Raw genomic sequence first — 19,601 nt, 5'->3', positions numbered from 1 at the left:
AGGAAGAACTGATTGGAATGAAGAGAGGTAGTGCACCTGGAATATATGAGGTGCCAGTGGAAATTAATACTAGGAGCTGGAGTTAATGGTATGCAGTAGCTGTACAGAGTGTTGAAAACAGTGTGGCAAGAGAGAGGTGCCAAGAAATTGGACAAAGGGACTAATAGTTCCCATATTCAAGAAGGGGGAGAGAAAGGAATGTACAAACTATAGAGGAATAACACCAATGTGCCACTCGGCAGAGATGTATGAGAAAATATTAGAGACAAGAATAAAAGAAGTAACAGAGTTGAACATGAGAGAGGAACAGTATGGATTTAGAAGAGGCAGATCAAGAGTAGAGCTAATATTCACAAAAATTAATTACAGGAAAGTCACGAGTATGGAAATGATTTGATTTGGTGTTTTAAGTCCACTTTATGCACAGTAAGGCTAATTGGGACTGGACCTACAGTTTAAAGTGGAATCCGAACCACTATGTGCCTCCACCGGGTATCGAACCCAGGACACATTGATTACAAGGCAACGATGCAACCACTGCGCCATTGGGGAGGCTGGAAATGATTTGATTATGGCATTCCTATATATAGAAAAGGTATATTTCCTCCTAGGTAATAATGGTAATAGTGCACACACATTCATTCCTTACAAGTGTAGAGTAACTAGCCATGTGAGGTTGTGTTTTTGTACGTGTATCTTAGTGTAGCTTGAGAAAGTTCTGGGAAACCAGAACGAAACGTCGCAGATAAAATAAAATAATAACCACTAAAAATAACTGTGTTAGATTATTTTGCATCTATAAGAAGTGGTTATGCGAACTTTTAAGAAGAAGATAATATGGACAGAACAAAGATTGAGAAGGCTCTAAGAGAGAAAGGAGTAGAGGAAGAGACCACAAGGAAAAAAAAAACCCTGGACGAAAAGTCCCCACACAGCTTTCCCTTCTTCCCTTCAGCTCATGTCATAAGCAAGCATGGTCCACTCTCCCCCTCCCCTCATCCTGGGAGTGCGGTGCACAGGAGTCGCGGGTCTGCGCAGGTTGTTTTGCTTGTGATTCCACTATAGAGTGCAGAGCACATACAAGTCCAACCAGAGCTGTGTGAAGACACCAGTGGAAAGAACAGTGGTTCAGTATAAGTAATGGACTAAAATAGGGAAGTGCTCTTTCCCCACTGCTCTTCATAATTACAATTGATGCAATTAACGAAGAGGTGGGGAAGAAGATAGGAGAGGAAGAGATGAAGGTCCTGTTGTTGACTGATGACTTAGTAATATGGGGAAAGTTGGAATGAGGAAATCAGAAGAGCAGGAAAGAAATTCAGTGCAGAAAAGAGTGAGGTGCTAATAACAAGAAACAGCCAATAATGAACCAAGAATAAAGATACACACAGAAGAATTGAGGGTAGTGGAGAGCTTCAAATACGAGGTGGTATCAAAACATTTTGCCTGTTGAGGTATAATTTGTTTAATAATGGAAAGATTGGCCGCGGTGGCTCAGTCGGTAACGCGTCTGACTACCATGCTAAAGGTCCCGGGTTCGATCCCCGGTCGGTTCAAATCCGGGAACTTTTCTAACGGTGGAAGCGGCCCCGGCGCCCACCCAGCGTCGAATAACATGGGTACCTGGGGGAAACCCTGGGGGGTAAAGGCGGTCAGGGGCGTGATGCTGATCACATCACCCCCACTCACGACCGGATCAAGAAAGTGTGGGGCGTTACCCCCCACACCCCCTATACGCCTTCATGGCGTGGTGCTATGCACAGGGGAACACTTTACCTTTAATGGAAAGATTGAAACAATGAACATACATATAGTTTGCCTGTAGTGTCCTCTACTCAGAGTTACCCTTACACATAGTTCCCATCACCTTTGATGCATTTGAGCGAGCATTTTATCCAGCTCTCAAAACCAGTTTGAAAAAAATTTCATGGAACACTCCCTGCTTCACCATTTAAAAGCTGTTTTAATCCCTGTAGGTCTTTGAATTTCGTGCCACGAAGCACAGACTTAGCTCAGACTTAAGTTCAAAGTGCGAAAAACCGAAAGTTTGGACATGACAAGGAGTGGCAGGCCATCAACGTCGTTGACCGACGACAACCGCCACAGGGATGATGAGCTCATTCGAGAGGATAGACGCATCACCATCCAGGAAATTTCTGATACAGTGCACATGTCCTATGGAACAGCACATGTAATGATTGAGAGTTTAGGATAACATAAAGTCTGAGCTAAGTCTGTGCTTTGTGGCACGAGATTCGAAGACCTACAGGGGTTAAAACAGCTTTGAAACGGTGAGGCATTCTGTGGAATTTTTCCAAACTGGTTTTGAGGGCAGGATAAAATGCTCGCTTAAATGCATCAAACATGATGGGAACTATGTGTAAGGGTAACTCTGAGTAGAGGACACTAAAGGCAAACTATATGTATGTCCATTGTTTCAATCTTTCCATTATTAAACAAATTATACCTTAACAGGCAAACTTTTGATACCCTTCATATCTAGGAAGCATAATTGAGAAAAGTGGAGAATAGATGAGGAGGTAAACAGAAGAGGACAAATGGGTGGTGGAATCTATCAAAGCATTTGAAGATTAATATGGAACAGGGATGTGTCTATGAAATGAAAGAAGGTAATATAAAACACATACTATGTGCCAATAATTATGTACAGAGTAGAGACTAGGACAATGACAGAGAGAGTCAAAAGAAAGATGAAGGTTGCGGATATGAAATTTTAAGGATTATATCGGGAAGGACTAGAAGGGATACAATAAGGAATGAGGAGATCCAACAGACAGTGGTGTGGTGAAGCTTCAGGACAGGATAGATCAGGCACAGATGAGATGGTTCGGATACATGAAGAGGATCGAAGCAGAGACTACGAGTAAGAGCTCATAATGCACAAGCAGTGGGAATAAGGCCAAGGAGGAGACCATGTCGATGGAAAGAGCAGATAGTGGAGAGTGGTAGGAGTAAAGGACAAGATTGGAACACTGTGAAAAGAGAGGAGTGGTGGAAGACCAGCGAAAAATGGAGAGGCTTGACTTCTATGCCGACCCAGCTAGAGGCAGGAAATGGCAAAGGATGATGATATTCTAATCCTTATGAAGAATCAACTTCAACTTATGGCTAATCAAATGGAAATTTTACTTTTCCACCTGTCTTTTTCCATCGGAGGACAAATTTGACAGTAACATCTTTTCTAACACTAACATCAATTTATTATGACCAGGGTGCAGATATTGATGACATATCATATTTTTTTCCCTTATGTAATATTCATTGCTCTTAAGTACGAGGGCAATTCGGAAAAAAACCTCCGTTTGGTTATCAATGACAGACACTCGTAGATACAGTACTTTTATTATACACATTAGAAAAGTACAACATTACATTACTTTTCGACATAATCACCATTCAAATTGAGGCACTTGTCATAACGTTTTACAAGGTTTGAAATTCATTCTGCAAAAAAATTTCCCGCCTGGGAATGAAGCCACTCTCTAACAGTACCGTGAAGCGCATTGTCATTGTCGAAGCATTGCGACGCAAGCCACTGTTTCACGTGCCTGAAGAGCAATTGTGTGACTCTGTTAGTGTTGTGGACACAGGTGTCATTAGCTGGAACAATGTTGTATGTATTTGCCTGGCGCCAAATCTGGGCTATAGGGGGGATGATCCAAAACATCCCAACGGAACTGCTCCAAAAGTTCTTGTGTGTGTCCAGCGGTGTGCGGGCGAGCATTATCGTGAACCAACACCACACCGGAAGTCATCATCCCCCGACGCTTGTCAATTTCATTGCTTACTACAGATGGGCGCCCACTTCTTGCCGCATCATGCACGTCAGTTCGTCCATCTTTAAACATACGACCATTCACGTATGACACCTTCACTCATCACGTTTGGTCCGTAAACATTGCACAGCTCGCGATGAATCGCAGCTGCCGAAAGTTTTTTCGCACACAGAAATCGTATTACTGCACGAACTTCACATTTGGCGGGATTTTCTATTGTAGCGTTCATTTTCAATTGTTGTAGCGGACGAGTCAACTGCAACACAACCATCTCCTTTCACTTCTCACTGCCTGCTGAACTACTGCGCACAGCGCGACAAGATTGACGTCGTTATCCCGGGCTATTTCACGCACATGCGCAAACGGAGGTTTTTTTCCGAATTGCCCTCGTATTAAAATCCTGAATATGAATCTCTAGTTATATAAATGTGAATTTTATTGAGCATTTTTTCATCATATTTTATATTTTTATGTTTCTTTTTCAAGTTTTGCTTCATTTTTTGCATTTTACATCCTTTTTTTTTTGCATAATTGAAATGAAAGCAATAACTCACTTTTAGTCAGGAACTGATATTTATCGCTTCAATGTCAGTAACAATGTAAACAACAATTCTATCGCCACAAAATTGTAGGAACAAAGCAACATGTCCCTCGACATTACCTACTGCAATAATTCTGAATAAGGTAAGATGTTTACAGATTTTTATAGCTAAAATTCACATACACCTTATAATTTCAGTTCTAACATTACAGAAGTGAGAACTATCCTGTACCAACTGTCATACTCTGAAAAAAAAAAAAAAAATTTAAAGTCATTTTTCAGATAATTTTAGATATTAAAATCCAGGCCCTGATTATGACACTTATTTCTTTGTTTGTTTGAGTTGGTGTTTTAAGTCCACTTTATGCACAGCAAGGCTAATCAGGATCTGAACCACTATGTACCTCCACCGGGTATCGAACCTGGGACCCCTTGATTATATGACACTTATACTCTGCAGTATAAACTTAATATGTCTTTCAACAAAACATCTGTTTTGTAAGTGAAATGATAGAGAAAATTTTACTAAATTTGTAAAAATCAGCAATTTATATTGACTTATTAGTGTAAAATTAACTTGAAATTAAAATACGACTTTCAATTATTTATTAATAAAAAAAGCAAATATACAAGGGGGAAAAAATCTTTAATGCTTGGGAACTAAAGTAAATATGTAGAAGGTTGAAAGAAAATGAAGTGGGGGAAATTCCCTGGCTTTGCCCTTTCAATTTGAACACAGCATACAGAGTATTAGATCAGTGATTACTCTGTGTATATGCTGTAGTTATTCAATAAAGGTAATTAAAAGAAACATGACAGTAAATTTTGACTACGTGAGAAATACAGGGTGTTCCTAAAGCCCTGTTAATTTTACAATCAAACATGACTCTGAAACCACAGAGCACAGCATTTTTTTTTTGCAAAATGTTATACATCTCAAAAAGTTGTTTATATATATATATATATATATATATATATATATATATATATATATATACACGTCAGTGCACCTCAATGTGTGCCCCTCTGGTTGCCTTCAGGATGTCAAGGTGATATTCCACTTCTACCCATACACGCTGCAGCATATCAATGATTCTGCTGCAATGATCATTCTGCAAAGTGTAACAAGATCTGGAACAGAGGTTTTGTGCACACAATCCTTGATGCACCCCAAAGGACATTAATCTAAGTGGGTGATATCAGGAGAGCACAGGGGACAGTTGTTTGGTCTGTAGCAGGCTATCCATTTTCCCGGAAAATGTCTATGCATAATATCCCGAGCATCATGAGACCAATGTGCGGGTGCTCCGGCTTGTTGAAAAATAATGGATAGCTGCAACTCCTTCACCTGGGGGAGTAGGTACTGTTCAAGCATATCACAGTGTATATAAAAAAAATTAATGTCTTTTTATATTCTGGAATTGTGAGTAATACACACAAAACCTAAAAAATGCATATCACAGTAAATTATCCACGTAATGTTGTCCTCCATACAGAAAAATTAACACCAATCAACTAATAACAACAACAAAAAAAAACTTTTTGAGCTGTAGGACATTTTGAAAAAAAAAAAACACCCTGCTCTGTCATGTTGTTTCAGAGTTATGGTTGATTGTAATGGTAAAGGGACTTTAGGAACACCCTGTATAAAAATGAAGAGAAATAAGAATGTATTATATTAAACGTCTCTTAATACACTCCTCACAAAAAGTTTGGAATATTGTTATATTAAGCAATAGGTGATAGGCACGGTGGCAATTTTTGGAGGAAAGACGAGAGCGTCTACCAGACAGATACAAAGTGATGTTGCATTCCAAGGCAATGTCTATCACCTATTATCTAAAGTAACAATATTCCAAACTTTTTTTTAGTAGTTTCTAAAGACATTTAATTTTTAAACTTTGTATCATTGGATGAACTGCAATCAACAATTGCAATGCAGAAAATAGAACAAGCGAAAACGGAAACTGAAAATGAATGACAACAAAGGAATCTACAAGGAGCATTTCAAAAGGGCGAATTATTTATAAAAAGTGACTGGCAACATGTTCGGATCATGCCTGGGCAATAACATCAAATGGTTCATTGACAACCTAACAATCAATTTTTCGTGAGTCAGCTGTTGGTTATCATGTGAGGATGCGCGAATACACGATCCCGCATGTTGAGAAGAACAGTCTGTGATTCGATTTCTTAACGCAAAAGGTTCGAATGTACTGAATGAAGGAAGAGTAGGGAAATGGTGTTGTACATTTACACCCACTAAAGATGAAAAAGTTACACCAAACTCCCCTGCACGAAAAGTCATGCCAACTGTGTTCTGGAATGAACAAGGTGCGTTTTTGGTGGATTTCATGGAGTGGAGGAAAACAATCGCTAGACCACACACTGTTGCCCTCACTTTCCAGACGATTGAGAGGTTCGAATGGGAACTTTTTGATCACTCCCCGTATAATCCGGACCTTGCACCTACTGACTATCATGACTTCCTGCACCTTAAAAAGTGACTTGTATGTCAATGATTTGCAAAAACTGAGGTGTTTAAAAAGGGAGTGTTGGATTGTTTGAACTACCAGGCAGCAAACTTCTATGCAGAAGGTACAAAAAAGCATTTTCAATGGTAACAAAATTTCTTGGAAAATTATGGTGACTATGTTGAGAAATGAAGTAGATATGTACGTGTTTGTAACCACAATAATGTGTTGCTACACTTCTTTTCTTTGATGCAATCAATCCACCCTAATTTTTTAAATGCACCTCCTATTTGAATACATTAGTTAAAAAATGTATCTTTAGTATACATAGCAAAGAGAACCTGTAAATAAAATATAATTTATAAATATATAGGGATTATAACTAGACTCCAAATAAAAGAACTTCACTTTGTTGTTCTAGGAATTATAAGGCTAGTAATATTTACACTTCTTTGCACCCTTTCTTCACTCACATGTAACTCAACAGTATATTTTTTCCATATATTTTGCAGTTATAAACCAAGACACTCAAGTTAACCTTCCTATCAGTTTGAATTTCTTATCATTTTCCCTCCTATCTTTTCAGTCTGATAATTTTTTTTCTTGCCTTCAAAGATAGCATCTGCTCAACTTATCTTTTAAGTCCTGTACTTCGTTTTTACCTTTATCTTTCAAATGTAACAAACCATGCAATATCATGTTTTTTTCCCAATATACGAGGGTCATTCACAAAAAAGGGAACATTTTGGTGTAAAACACAAATGACAAATAATGTGTGCAAAATCTTCCCATTCAAGCACTTACCATAGCATGATACCAGTTTGTTAATACTGTCATTGCCCTTAGTTGCCGCCAGTGTTTTATTGCTTTGCTTTATTTTACTTTGCTTTTTGCGCCACTTTTGGCTAATTTGTGAAGATGGAGATGAGTGATGATGAAATTGATGGAAGGACACTCACAAACATCTATGCCCACACTGGTTTCGAATCCGGGACTCCTGGGGTCATAGCGCAATGTGTTAATCATTTGGCCACAGGGGCCGGTTGTTGCCGCTAAACCATGTAGTGACAGAATCTTTCAGAACATCAGCAATGGCAAAGTGCATTCTGGAAAGAAGGAACATCTAGCATGTAGCATGTAGGAACATGTAGCACACAGTACACTCCACACTGCAGAAAGACAGTGCAGACGTGTGCGCATATTTGTACAGTATCGAGCTGCGAGCCCTGAACATGTGTAACAAAATTGAGACCCCTGCCAACTGATGGGTGCGGAGTGTGATATGGTTTCTGCACGTGAGAAACTTTCAGGCCAGTGAAATTCATAAACAATAATGGAAGTGCATCAGCTGCGAGAAAGTGGTGTGCCAAGTTTAAATCAGGGAGAACAACAGTCGACTCAAGCTTGTGACAAGAGGACTTAAAGACAAAGGTTGACGAAGCAATTCAGGCTGACCAACGTTTCACGTTAGACGTTCTTCCACTAGGCTCAAATTGAGGGAGTACACATCTGCACCGTCTCGCTGCAGTGTGGAGTGTACCATGTGCTACAGTCAGACAGTGGCGGCTCAAAGGGCAGAGCTGCCGTGCCATGGCACTACCCTCAGAAGAAATGCATACCTCGCCAAAATATTGTTAAATCAATACATTTATAATTTACAGACAAGGAGATTAGAATCTCGCAATTCTTCAAGTGGAAAGACTTGGGTCAAAAGCTGACGACCGCCTCAAAATCCACACGGCATCACCAGCGGTTTCGTACCCCTGTTGCGAAGGGTTGTTTTTGCATATATATTTTATATACATATATATATTCGATTTCTTGATCATAGTAGCCACTGGAGTCGGATCTTCTTTCTTTCCAAAAAGCACTTAGCCATGGATGATGAACTCAAAGACTCTGTCACTACATGGTTGAATACATTGGTGGCAACTGAGTGCAATGACAGTATCAACAAACTGGTATCAAGCTATGGTAAGTGCTTGAATTGATATGGCAAGTATGTGGAAAAGTAGAGTAAGGTATGTAGTTTCTATACCATAAAAAATTTACACACATCATTTGTCATTTGTGTTTTACACCAAAATGTTCCTTTTTTCTGGATAAACCTTGCATGTTATTAAAGTGTTTGAATAAGGAGCATAGCCATGTAATTTTGCACTGGAGTGATGAGAACTAAAAATTTCCGACTCGAAAACTTTAGCTAATTCCGCATTTCTGCTGGCAACGTACGATTCAATTCAATAACTTAAAATCTGATAAATATTAAGATGGATATTCAATGACAACCTTCAGAATAACATCAGTTTTATCAATGGTTGTCTGAGCATGCTAATTTAGCAAAAAGTGTGTCTGGTGGGCACTGAATTGATTTACACAGATGTTACTATTATCTTCAACTCTTGGTGGCATCGCAACTTTGTATCAGTATATACACTTGTTGTACAGCATAACCGAGTTCAATAGAAATTATTACACTTGATTTTCTGCGACCTCATGCATTATAATTAACCCTAGAAAGCTAACATGTTGTCTACGAATGTAAGGCCGTTTTTTTGTTTCACCCCCTTCCAATAAAATCTTCCCCTCCCCATCCCATCTACCTTAATTTGGATTGGAGAAACTGACAGGGAAGTATCGGTGTCCTTCTACAAGCTTTCCTGCAGTGTGTTCTTAACGGTTTTTAATGTTGCGTCATCTGATGGATGAAACATTAGTGTTTATGTACACCAAAACTTCCACAACAACATGGTAAGATTTTTCTATCATCCTGAATGTGAGAATGCAAAAAACAGATGCTCAACAAGAAGGAAAGAAGATTTGTGCATTCTGACCCTCAAGCAAGAGGAGGATGAGCGGATTTTTCTGCTGCCATTGCTCCAAAGCCATGTGTGGTGAACACCAGTCAAAGTGTTGTTTTGATTGCACACGAGACTTATAAAAATGTAATTTTGCAGTCCTGCATGCTATTCATGTATTTTGGAAGTAAATACTGACTTTTGTAGTAAATGAAATAGATTTTGCAAAATTTAGGATGAATTTTAATATTGAAGAAATCAGTAGTCCAGCAGAAGAATGGTTAACTTTAACGTTTGGCACAGGACATGTTCATATTGATTAATAAAAATTACATTAATGGTATTTGGTGTACCAGGCGGTACATTTTTTGTGTCATTCACCAAGTGGAAGATTTTCACCAATATCAAGGAAGCTAAGGTAAAGGTAAAGTTCCCCATGCACCATGCCACGAAGACATATTTGCGGGAACAGTCCCACACATTCTTCATCTCAGCCATTTTCGAGGTGATCTGATCAGCACCACGCTACGGCCACCTTTACCAACTGGGGTCGTCCCCAGCTAACCACTGATTTGAAGCTGGGTGAGCACTGGAGCTGCTTCATGCAGGGACAAGATCAGAAAAATGTCTACCGTAGATCACCCACCCTGAGAATCGAACCTGGGTCTCCTGTGTCACAGTCAGATGTCCTACCCACTACACCACCAAGACTCCTACTATCAAGTAAGCAGCAATAATAAAACTAGGTGGTATAATGCTAGAACACCACAATGCAGATGGTGTTTTGCCGATGCTGCAACACAGAATGCGCTGTTGGTCTGAGGAGTTAATGGATTTTCACTGAGAAAACTTGAGAGCAGCTTTGACATTATCATAAACTTTGTTCAGGTACCTTACGTCATAAAATATACATCATGTGGTTATTGATTTATGACCACCGTGTGTCCCAAGGTTAGTACGTAGTGTGGTTCAAAATGGAGAAATGCAAGGACCTGACAAGAGTTTGACAAAGGTGAGATTCTCACTGCCAGAAGAGCCATTTCACAAACTGCTGTGATAGTGAGGTGTTCAAGATTCGTGGTAGTGAAAGTATTCCAAGATGATGATGTGCCAAAGTCAGAACTGTAAGGGAAGCATATGATTCATGCCAGAGGGGAGCGGATAATACGACTCATCCAAGCCAACAGATGCACTGAATTCTTTAGACATACATTCACTATAAAATATGTTACAGGTTCCTTCTACAAACCATACTAAAAATTCTCACCAAGGCCTTTATTTTTTGTTTTTCCCCCATAACTAATTTTTTCACTCATCCTTATATTTGTAATTAGCCAAAAGTGGCACAAATGCAAAGTAAAATAAGCCAAATCAACCATACAATGATTTAACCAAAGTAGGCAAACTAATATCCAGGAAAAAAGCATTCACTTCTTTTCTGATGGCAGCAAGTCCAAAATCGGCTAAAATGTACCAACCGCTTTTTTGTTCGGCTGTTTTTTGTTTCGGAATAACAGCAGTACCACTTGGCAGATTTCATTGCAGGCTGCATAAATACTTGTTTTCAAGACACCTGTGTATTCAGAAGTTAAAGATTTCACACAACACTCTGGATTCTTCTGTGTCAGATAATTGAACACATTCACCGCAATTTTGATATCGCCACTTGTTACAGGTTTCAAAGGGATAAGCTTTGTAACACTTGCTGTTGAAGCCATATCAACATTCAACGATACACAGAGGCAATATAAACACTACAGAAAATCGCGAGAACCCCCCACGACAACCGATGATAATAGGGCAAGCTTTGCAGGGGTCAAGGAAAGCTATAAATAGCTGTGTGCTTGAGGGTAATCATGTTTTGGAGGTTCCTTGACCAGGAAAAGTAGTGTGTCCAACTATGTTATTTTTCTGTGTTTCAATTAAATACGACAAATGTAAAGGTCTTATTATGTACACATGTGTTGGAACATTAATAAAACTTTGTAGTTGCAAAGTTCGCTGTGTAGCAATTAGAAACAGCACTAAAAGGTTCTGTTTAGTTTTTCACTAATGTCTGTAGTTTTACCGTAATTTTAAAAATAATCCTTAAAATATGTAATTTTTCTAGCACTCTTTGAAGTTTTTGCCTTGTAAGTTTTGAATAAAATTAAATGAAAGAAAATTGTTTTGAATAAAAGTGGTAGCCCAATTCATAACCTTCACAACAATATAAGACTTAATGCATTTGAATGAAAAATAAGCTAAAAAATATGTCCCAAAATGGAGGATAGTGCCAAAAAAGTGCATCTTTATCACAGGCCGGCGGCTAAATCCCGAAACATTGACTTTATGATAAAAGCAAGAGACTTGGTAGGATTAATTGTTCTATAATATGTTTTCAATCCAGTAGCCAATTGATATATCTGCACTCTGACAGCCGCCACCTTGAAAATAATCCACCATATTGGATATATTTTTATTTGATATATCTCAGGAACGGTGTCTCCTATCAGAAATATTCCAAATAGTGTAAACTTTCTTGCAGAAAAACTATGAAACATTTTATGAGAACAACTGCAAGTTGAAATTCTCGAACCAAACAATGACATATTCTATTTTGTAAGATTATGAAGCGTTTGTTAGAAGTCTTTAGATGAACTGAACCCCTATTTTTTTTAGATTTATAAATTTACCTTAAATAACATTTTAAGCGAAATACAATTTAAAAACAAGTCAACATGATTTTTTAGAAAAGGAGTCATTGAAATTTATACAGTATTCAATTGTTTTATTATTTCAAAGAAAAACACATCCTTATTGGAATGCATGATCTGAATACTGCGATCTCCAGACTGGATTTCTTCTCGTGAGGTTATGTAAAACACGATCTACACTTCACCTGTATGTGACCTTCGTATCTCCACAGGAGAATTGAAAATACCATCACCCCTGACATGCTAGTGCACACATGAGTTAAGATTGAGTATTGGCTAGACATTTTGAGGGTTACGAAAGGAGCCCACGTAGAAGTCCACTAAATTATTTAAAAAAAAGGAGAAACAAAAGAGTTGTTTTACATAATGCCACAAATAGCAAGGCTCTATGTCGAAGAGTTTCCTCACAATTTTAATTTAAAATCAGGAATGTCTCATGTGGACACCCTGTACATTACGTAAATGCGAAGGATATGAAGACCTGATCAAGGAAGAAGAAAGATCCAAAGAGTGATTCACATCAAAAGAATTCGGTAGACAATTTTCAATAGTTTTGTATCATGAAGTCCAATAAAACTTACAGGAAGGGAGGGAGAAGCATCTTAAGAATAGCGAAGAATTCAAACAAGAAAAAGGAAAACAGAAAAGGAAGAAGAAGGGATTATCTATGAAGTGAAATGTAAAGAATGTCAGAGTGTGTACATAGGAGAAACGAAAAAGAGGCTGAAACACAGGTTGAAACAACATAGGGATGATGTACGACTTAAGAGAGAGAGAAATGCGATATTTAAACACACGAGAGAAACAGGACATGACATAGAGTGGGATTAGGCTAAGCAGATAGGAAAGGAGAAGAGAATACTAGTGAGAAAATGGAAGGAGGCCAAGGAAATAGAGAAGAAAGGTGAAGAAGACACAATGAACTGGAATGGGGGACTGAAGTAAAACAAAGAATGGAAGAAGGTGTTAGAAAGAGTGGAAAGGACAAGAAAGAAAGAGGAGAGAAGAAGGAAGAAGAATGAAAGAAAAAGAGCCTGAGATAAAGAGTCCAACCACATTCTAGATGGAAGTAAATATGTTTAGCCTTTTAGGTGAAAGTACAGTTGACAAGGGAAAGCCACCTGCTAGAATGTTCCAGAACAACTTTCTAATAGTCTAGAGGGGAGTAATGTTTGTGTATATATACACTCCTGTTTTTGTATCTTGTTACATTTGTACTTGGTGCAGAGTCTGAAGAAGACCTTGGTAGAAGGTTGAAACGTTACGTTTAGTTTATGTTTTATAATAAAATAAATTACTGCCTTGGTCAGCACATTGAGTTTTTCATATCGAGTCATTGCATGTGAAATCACCCAATTTTAAATCAATTGGTTGCTTGACCATTTTGTTATTTTTTTATATTTTCACCATAGGTGGTCTTGCTAGTGACCTGCTCAAAAATATTTTTTTTTTTTAAAAAAATCTTCCGCCATCTTGGATTTCTGCTCATTTTTCATCACTGCAGGAAGCAATGGTTTTTGAAAAAAGTTGCTGTGTGATTTCTATTACAGATGGAATGTTCTAGTTTTCACTGCCTGAAAGTAGAGATTCCCAATATAATGGCTATATATAACGGGAAATTTTGCCAGGTTAAAAGGTCTGTAAAATCAAAAGGGCTTGAAACCACAGGATGGAATTCTTTTTGCAAGAACTATGAGTGGAAGGCTTTTCAGCCATAGTGAAACAAATCCGGGGTTGTAAGCCCTTCCGTCCGATTTTTAGTTCCGAAATCTGAAAATTTCCAAAATTTGTGAATTTCAAGGTCAAATATATCTAAAGGGGGACCTGCCAAAAATAAGAAATTTTGGCCATGGATACTCCTACTAGTACTTAGTAAAACCTGTGAATTTCATTTTGGGGTTCACACCGATGTTCATGTTACAGGCTGTCAAATATCTCTAAAAATGGCATCCTGAAATCATAATAATAAATAGGCTTAAAGTGACCTGATTTCCATTATTTATAATCTAGTACTTTTATAAGGGTAAAGAAAAATTAAAATAGATAAACTGATTATTTTGTGTTAGGCAAGTTAGGCCATATGCATTTCTACCCATTATCACATTGCAACTTTTCTTACACAATTGTTTCTAAAATTATATTTGAATCAATATTATTCAGGATATGCTATAAAATAACTGTTACTCTAACTAAAAATAAACTAAGACATACCTTTGTGTTTCTTAATCAACAATCGTATATAAGATAACCCATTTCTTCCTATGTGCTTAGCGACAGTTTTGTGTTTTTCTATTTACAGGTGAAGGTAGTCAGAATGTGCATGGGCTGACAGGCACAGACAGGCATGAAGCAGATTCTTGCAAGTTGTGACAAACTAAAACAAGAAGAATTGTAGCCAGCTAATCACTGTGTTGTCAACCTTCAGAGAGTAAACATGTGTTCTGGAAATACTTGCTAGATTTAATAGTTTTTAAAAACATCGTGAGGATAATCATGGAGTGCTCTGTAGGCTGTTATGTTGGTGAGAGTTGTGAAAATGATTCGTCTGGAAAATCGATCATTAAATCATCCTCAGATATAACTGAATCAGAATTTTTTCTTGTGAGGAAGAGAGTTGGACTTGAAGAAATAAACAGCATTTGTATTTATCATTATAAGAAGTATATTGAAAAATACCAACATTTGTTTGGAAAATCATGTTGTGATCCATTTTCAATCCATAAAAAAGTCATTACAAAAAACTTGAGAGAAGTAACTGTGGGAATGTGTGAAAAGTGGCCCATGTTAAAACTTACACCAGGAAAGTCTGTCTGTTCTTCATGCCGTAAAAAACTTGCCAGCAGTAATGAGACTGATGATGATGATAGTGGTGAAGAAGCTCCTTTCACAGCTCCTGAGATAGTTGTGGGATCTTTAAATGAATCAGCTGGAATATTAGGAGTTTCACCTATCAAAATCAGGAAACTTAGTGATAAGAAAAAACATTTTGGAGTCAGGCATACATTGAAAAAGTTTTCTAACAGAAACTGAGTCACTCGTTTAATGAACAGTATGAGTTGGAAGACGAAGAGGAGGACAAAGAAAAAAATATGAAAAGATTACATGTAGCTGCAAAAGATACAGAATATTTAACACAGAGTCTAAAAGAAAGGATTAAAAGTTGAACATCTAAGAGTGAAAGAATTAAAGTCATCAGTGTAGCCCCCAAGAGCTGGTCAAAAACAAAAACAGCACAGGAACTTGGTGTGAGCGAGTATCTGGTGAAGAGAACATGAGAACTTGTGGAAAAACATGGAGTCATTCCTGAAGTGAATTTGATAAAACAGGGCAGAAAAGTGCCAAAAGAAACTAAGGACTTGGTAGTAAAATTTTACAACAGTGACGAAGTAAGCAGAATGTGCCCTGGGATGAAGGATACAAAGTCCATTCGTCTGGAGGGTGGAAGCAAGGAATTGAAACAGAAAAGACTGTGCCTATCTAATTTGAAAGAGCTCTACCAAATGTTTAAACAAGAGCACCCATCATTAAAATTAGGATTTTCTAAATTCTGCGAGTTGAGACCTAAGTAGTGCATTCTGGCTGGAGCTAATGGCACTTATTCTGTGTGTGTGTGTATCAGTCATCAAAATGTCAAGTTGATGGCTTCAGCAGCAAGGATTAATGACTGGAAATCTCTGCTTCAAAAAGTAGTGTGTGATGTAAACAATGAGCTGTGCATGATAGGTGAGTGTCCCAATTGCCCTGATACACAAGACTTAAAATTACATGAAATTAATCCTGATTTGGACAATTCTGATGATGACTACGAGAAAAAAATTACTTACAAACAATGGATAACAACAGATCGTTGCAATTTGATCACTGTTGTAGAAACAATTTCAGAGTTTAAAGAAAATTTAGCTTCGAAGTTACTGCAATTAAAAAGTCACCACTTTATTGCTCAGAGTCAATCAGAATTTTGCAAAAGAACGAAATAAAGTCTTTCTCCGGATGAATGTGTAGCGATTGGTGATTTCTCTGAAAACTTCACATTTGTTGTACAAGATGAAATCCAGAGTTACCATTGGATTAACGCTCAAGCTACTGTCCACCCCTTTTGTGTCTACTTTAAGACTAATTCTTCAGATGATCTATGCATCAAAAGTCTTTGTATTATAAGTGACTGCATTGTACACAACACAACTGCTGTTTATGCTTTCCAAAAGCAGCTGATTCCATTTGTTCAAACGTTCATCCCAAATCTAAAGAAAATTTATTATTTCTCAGATGGCTCAGGAGCCCAATGTAAGAACAGAAAGAATTTTTCTAACTTATGTAAGCATAAACAGGACTTCGCTGTGGCTGCTGAGTGGCATTATTTTGCCACTTGTGATGGGATTGGTGGGACGGTAAAAAGACTTGTGGCAAAGGCAAGTCTGTAGCGACCAACTGAGGGTCATATTCATACACCAAAGGACATGTATGAGTTTTGTGTGGAAAATATTAAAGGCATAAACTTCATCATGGTGACTGAAAGAGACATAAAAAATGAGCAAGGGTTTCCGAATGACCGCTTCAATGAAGCTCATAGATTTGAAGGAACAAGAGATCACCACTGCTATATACCCAAGGACTCTTCAACTCTTCTCATCAGTAGAATATCTGCATCATTTCAAATTAATCATGTAGAGTTCAGAATTGATGACTCACCACAAATATTTCATTTTAATGAAATAATTGAAAATGACAATGTCGTTTGCATTTACAATAACAGGTGGTATGTAAGTAAAGTAATTGAAATGTCAAAAGAAAACAATGATGTTAAAGTGATGTTCTTCAATCCTGGTGGACCATCAACAAGCTTTACTTTACAAAGAAATGATGTTGCTTGGGTGAAGTTGAACAATATAATTGATGTTCTGACACCATGTGACTTCACCACTGTTACTGGGAGAACATACAACATTACTCAACACAAAAACACAGAACTGTCACTAAAGTTACAAGCACATAAGAAGAAATAGTCCGTTGATCAATCATCTCCGTGCCAATTAGTGTTTTCGGGGCCACGCACCAGTCAGATATTTTTTATCTTTTTTTTTCATGGCTCCATGGATTGAGAGACAGACAAGATCCCCTGTAACTTTGATGTCCATGTCCATGTCCGTGTATATATATATATTGATGTAATGTTGTATTATGTGTAGTGATATATGGAATTGTAAATGTCATTGTGATGTAATATATTGAATTGTAAACTGTGTATATCACAGTGGTATATGTAACTGGGATACAAAAAATAGAGGAAAAACTTGAATACGTATATTCTCAAGCGTTTAAATGCTTGTCATATTTTACAGGTAGCTTATGTTACATTTCGCAGACAATTGTTGTATATATTATGTTATATTTCGCATACAATTGTTATGTATCAGAGTGGATGTATTGAGTAAGGTTTGATAGTATTGGATATTCATAAACCTTTAAGAAACATGTGCATGCAGCTTGACATAATAGTACTCTTGTTTGTTTACTAACATTTGTCTTCTCAATCCAAAAAGCGATTTTGATTTGATTTGATTTTTTTAACAAAAGCACATATATATATTGAAATATATCAACTAGTAACTAACTAGTTTATCTATTATAATTTTTGTTTACCCTTATAAAATTACTAGATTATAAAATAATGGGAATCAGGTCACTTTAAGCCTATTTATTATTATGATTTCAGGATGTCATTTTTACAGATATTTGACAGCCTGTAACATGAACATCGGTGTGAACCCCAAAATGAAATTCACAGGTTTTACTAAGTACTAGTAGGAGTATCCATGGCCAAAATTTCTTATTTTTGGCAGGTCCCCCTTTAGAGATATTTGACCTTGAAATTCACAAATTTTGGAAATTTTCAGATTTCGGAACTAAAAATCGGACGGAAGGGCTTACAACCCCGGATTTGTTTCACTATGGCTGAAAAGCCTTCCACTCATAGTTCTTGCAAAAAGAATTCCATCCTGTGGTTTCAAGCCCTTTTGATTTTACAGACCTTTAAACCTGGCAAAATTTCCCGTTACGATGGCTATATTGGGAATCTCTACTTTCAGGCAGTGAAAACTAGAACATTCCATCTGTAATAGAAATCACACAGCAACTTTTTTTCAAAAACCATTGCTTCCCGCAGTGATGAAAAATGAGCAGAAATCCAAGATGGCGGAAGATTTTTAAAAAAAAAATATATATATTTTTGAGCAAGTCACTAGCAAGACCACCTATGGTGAAAATATAAAAAATTAACAAAATGGTCAAGCAACCACCTCTGGGTGATTTGACATGGAACGACTCTATCATGGAAACAAGGCTTAATGGTGTTATATATAATTTATCTTTATTGACGGAATCATATGCTTCTTTGAAATCAATGAATAGCTGATGGACACTTGATTATATTCCCACTTTTTCTCAAGTGTCTGTCTGATGTGAAAAATTTGATCTGTAGTTGATGTTACGTTTAAATCCACATTGACAATCACCTATAATTTCATTACCATATGGGGTTAGTCTTGTTAAAAGAAGTGAAACACTAAACAGAATCTTTTTCGTAGTCCATCTAATGAGGTTCAATACTAAAAAAAAATATTTCTGTTTATGACCATTGGTTACTGAGATAGGTCATTAGTTGGAAAGCATGCCATATTGTACACCATCTTGAATTACTCAAATTGCTCTAGGTTGGCAGAGTGACATTAATTGGATCTGAAATGTACCTAAAATTAGCTATCAATAACAGTTAAAACATTTTATCCATATCTCAAAACAAGGTTATGCCACTTATAGGAATTTGTCACCGGACTATACAGGGTGTCATTTTAATGGCGCCCACGGACCACAGATTTGTATAGAGGACATCAAAACAAACAACTTTTCTCAGTAACATTTTTCTCGTTGGTGCATCATTTCGCCGCTACAGCTGTTCAAAAAAGACCGTTTTGCTGCCTGGATGCTGGCAACCCAACCCAACATTTGATCGTATCTGTGATGTCATTTCCTGCGGCGAAACAGCGCACGGCAGGGTTGCAAGAAACACACAAATTTTGTGAAAATTGACAAACTACCAACCAGATGGTTAAGTGTAAAACGAAGCGAGAAACTGGTCCAGTAGACCGAACATCATAGCCTACCAGCCAGAAGGTCAGCGGTCATCTCAGGGGAAAGGGGAAGTGAACCAACGATATGAGAAATGGTAAAAACGTATTCAAAATGAAGTGTAAATATGGGATTTTGTCTCAGCCTACATGTCAAATATCAACAACAAT

General features: G+C 37.5%; 1 protein-coding gene across 3 annotated transcripts in view; it reads right to left on the bottom strand.

Annotated features, from left to right (window-relative positions):
• LOC145979359 (thioredoxin, mitochondrial) overlaps nucleotides 1-19,601 on the bottom strand; it is a 58,731-nt gene that overhangs the window by 9,762 nt on the left and 29,368 nt on the right. Inside the window, exon 1 of one of the 3 annotated variants that reach the window (XM_083112226.1) lies at nucleotides 7,286-7,332. The exons of 1 other annotated variant lie outside the window; for it this stretch is intronic. The gene's annotated coding sequence lies outside the window, so the exon portion shown is untranslated. Of the gene's footprint in view, nucleotides 1-7,258; nucleotides 7,333-19,601 lie in introns of those variants that run through there. One more of the 3 variants, XM_083112232.1, reaches the window with a different exon arrangement.

Source organism: Lepisma saccharinum, chromosome 1, assembly GCF_977018435.1.
Source record: "Lepisma saccharinum chromosome 1, izLepSacc3.1, whole genome shotgun sequence".
NCBI lineage: Eukaryota > Metazoa > Arthropoda > Insecta > Zygentoma > Lepismatidae > Lepisma > Lepisma saccharinum.
The sequence above is the reverse complement of the archived record's forward strand: the minus strand, read 5'-3'. Positions and strand labels throughout refer to the sequence as shown.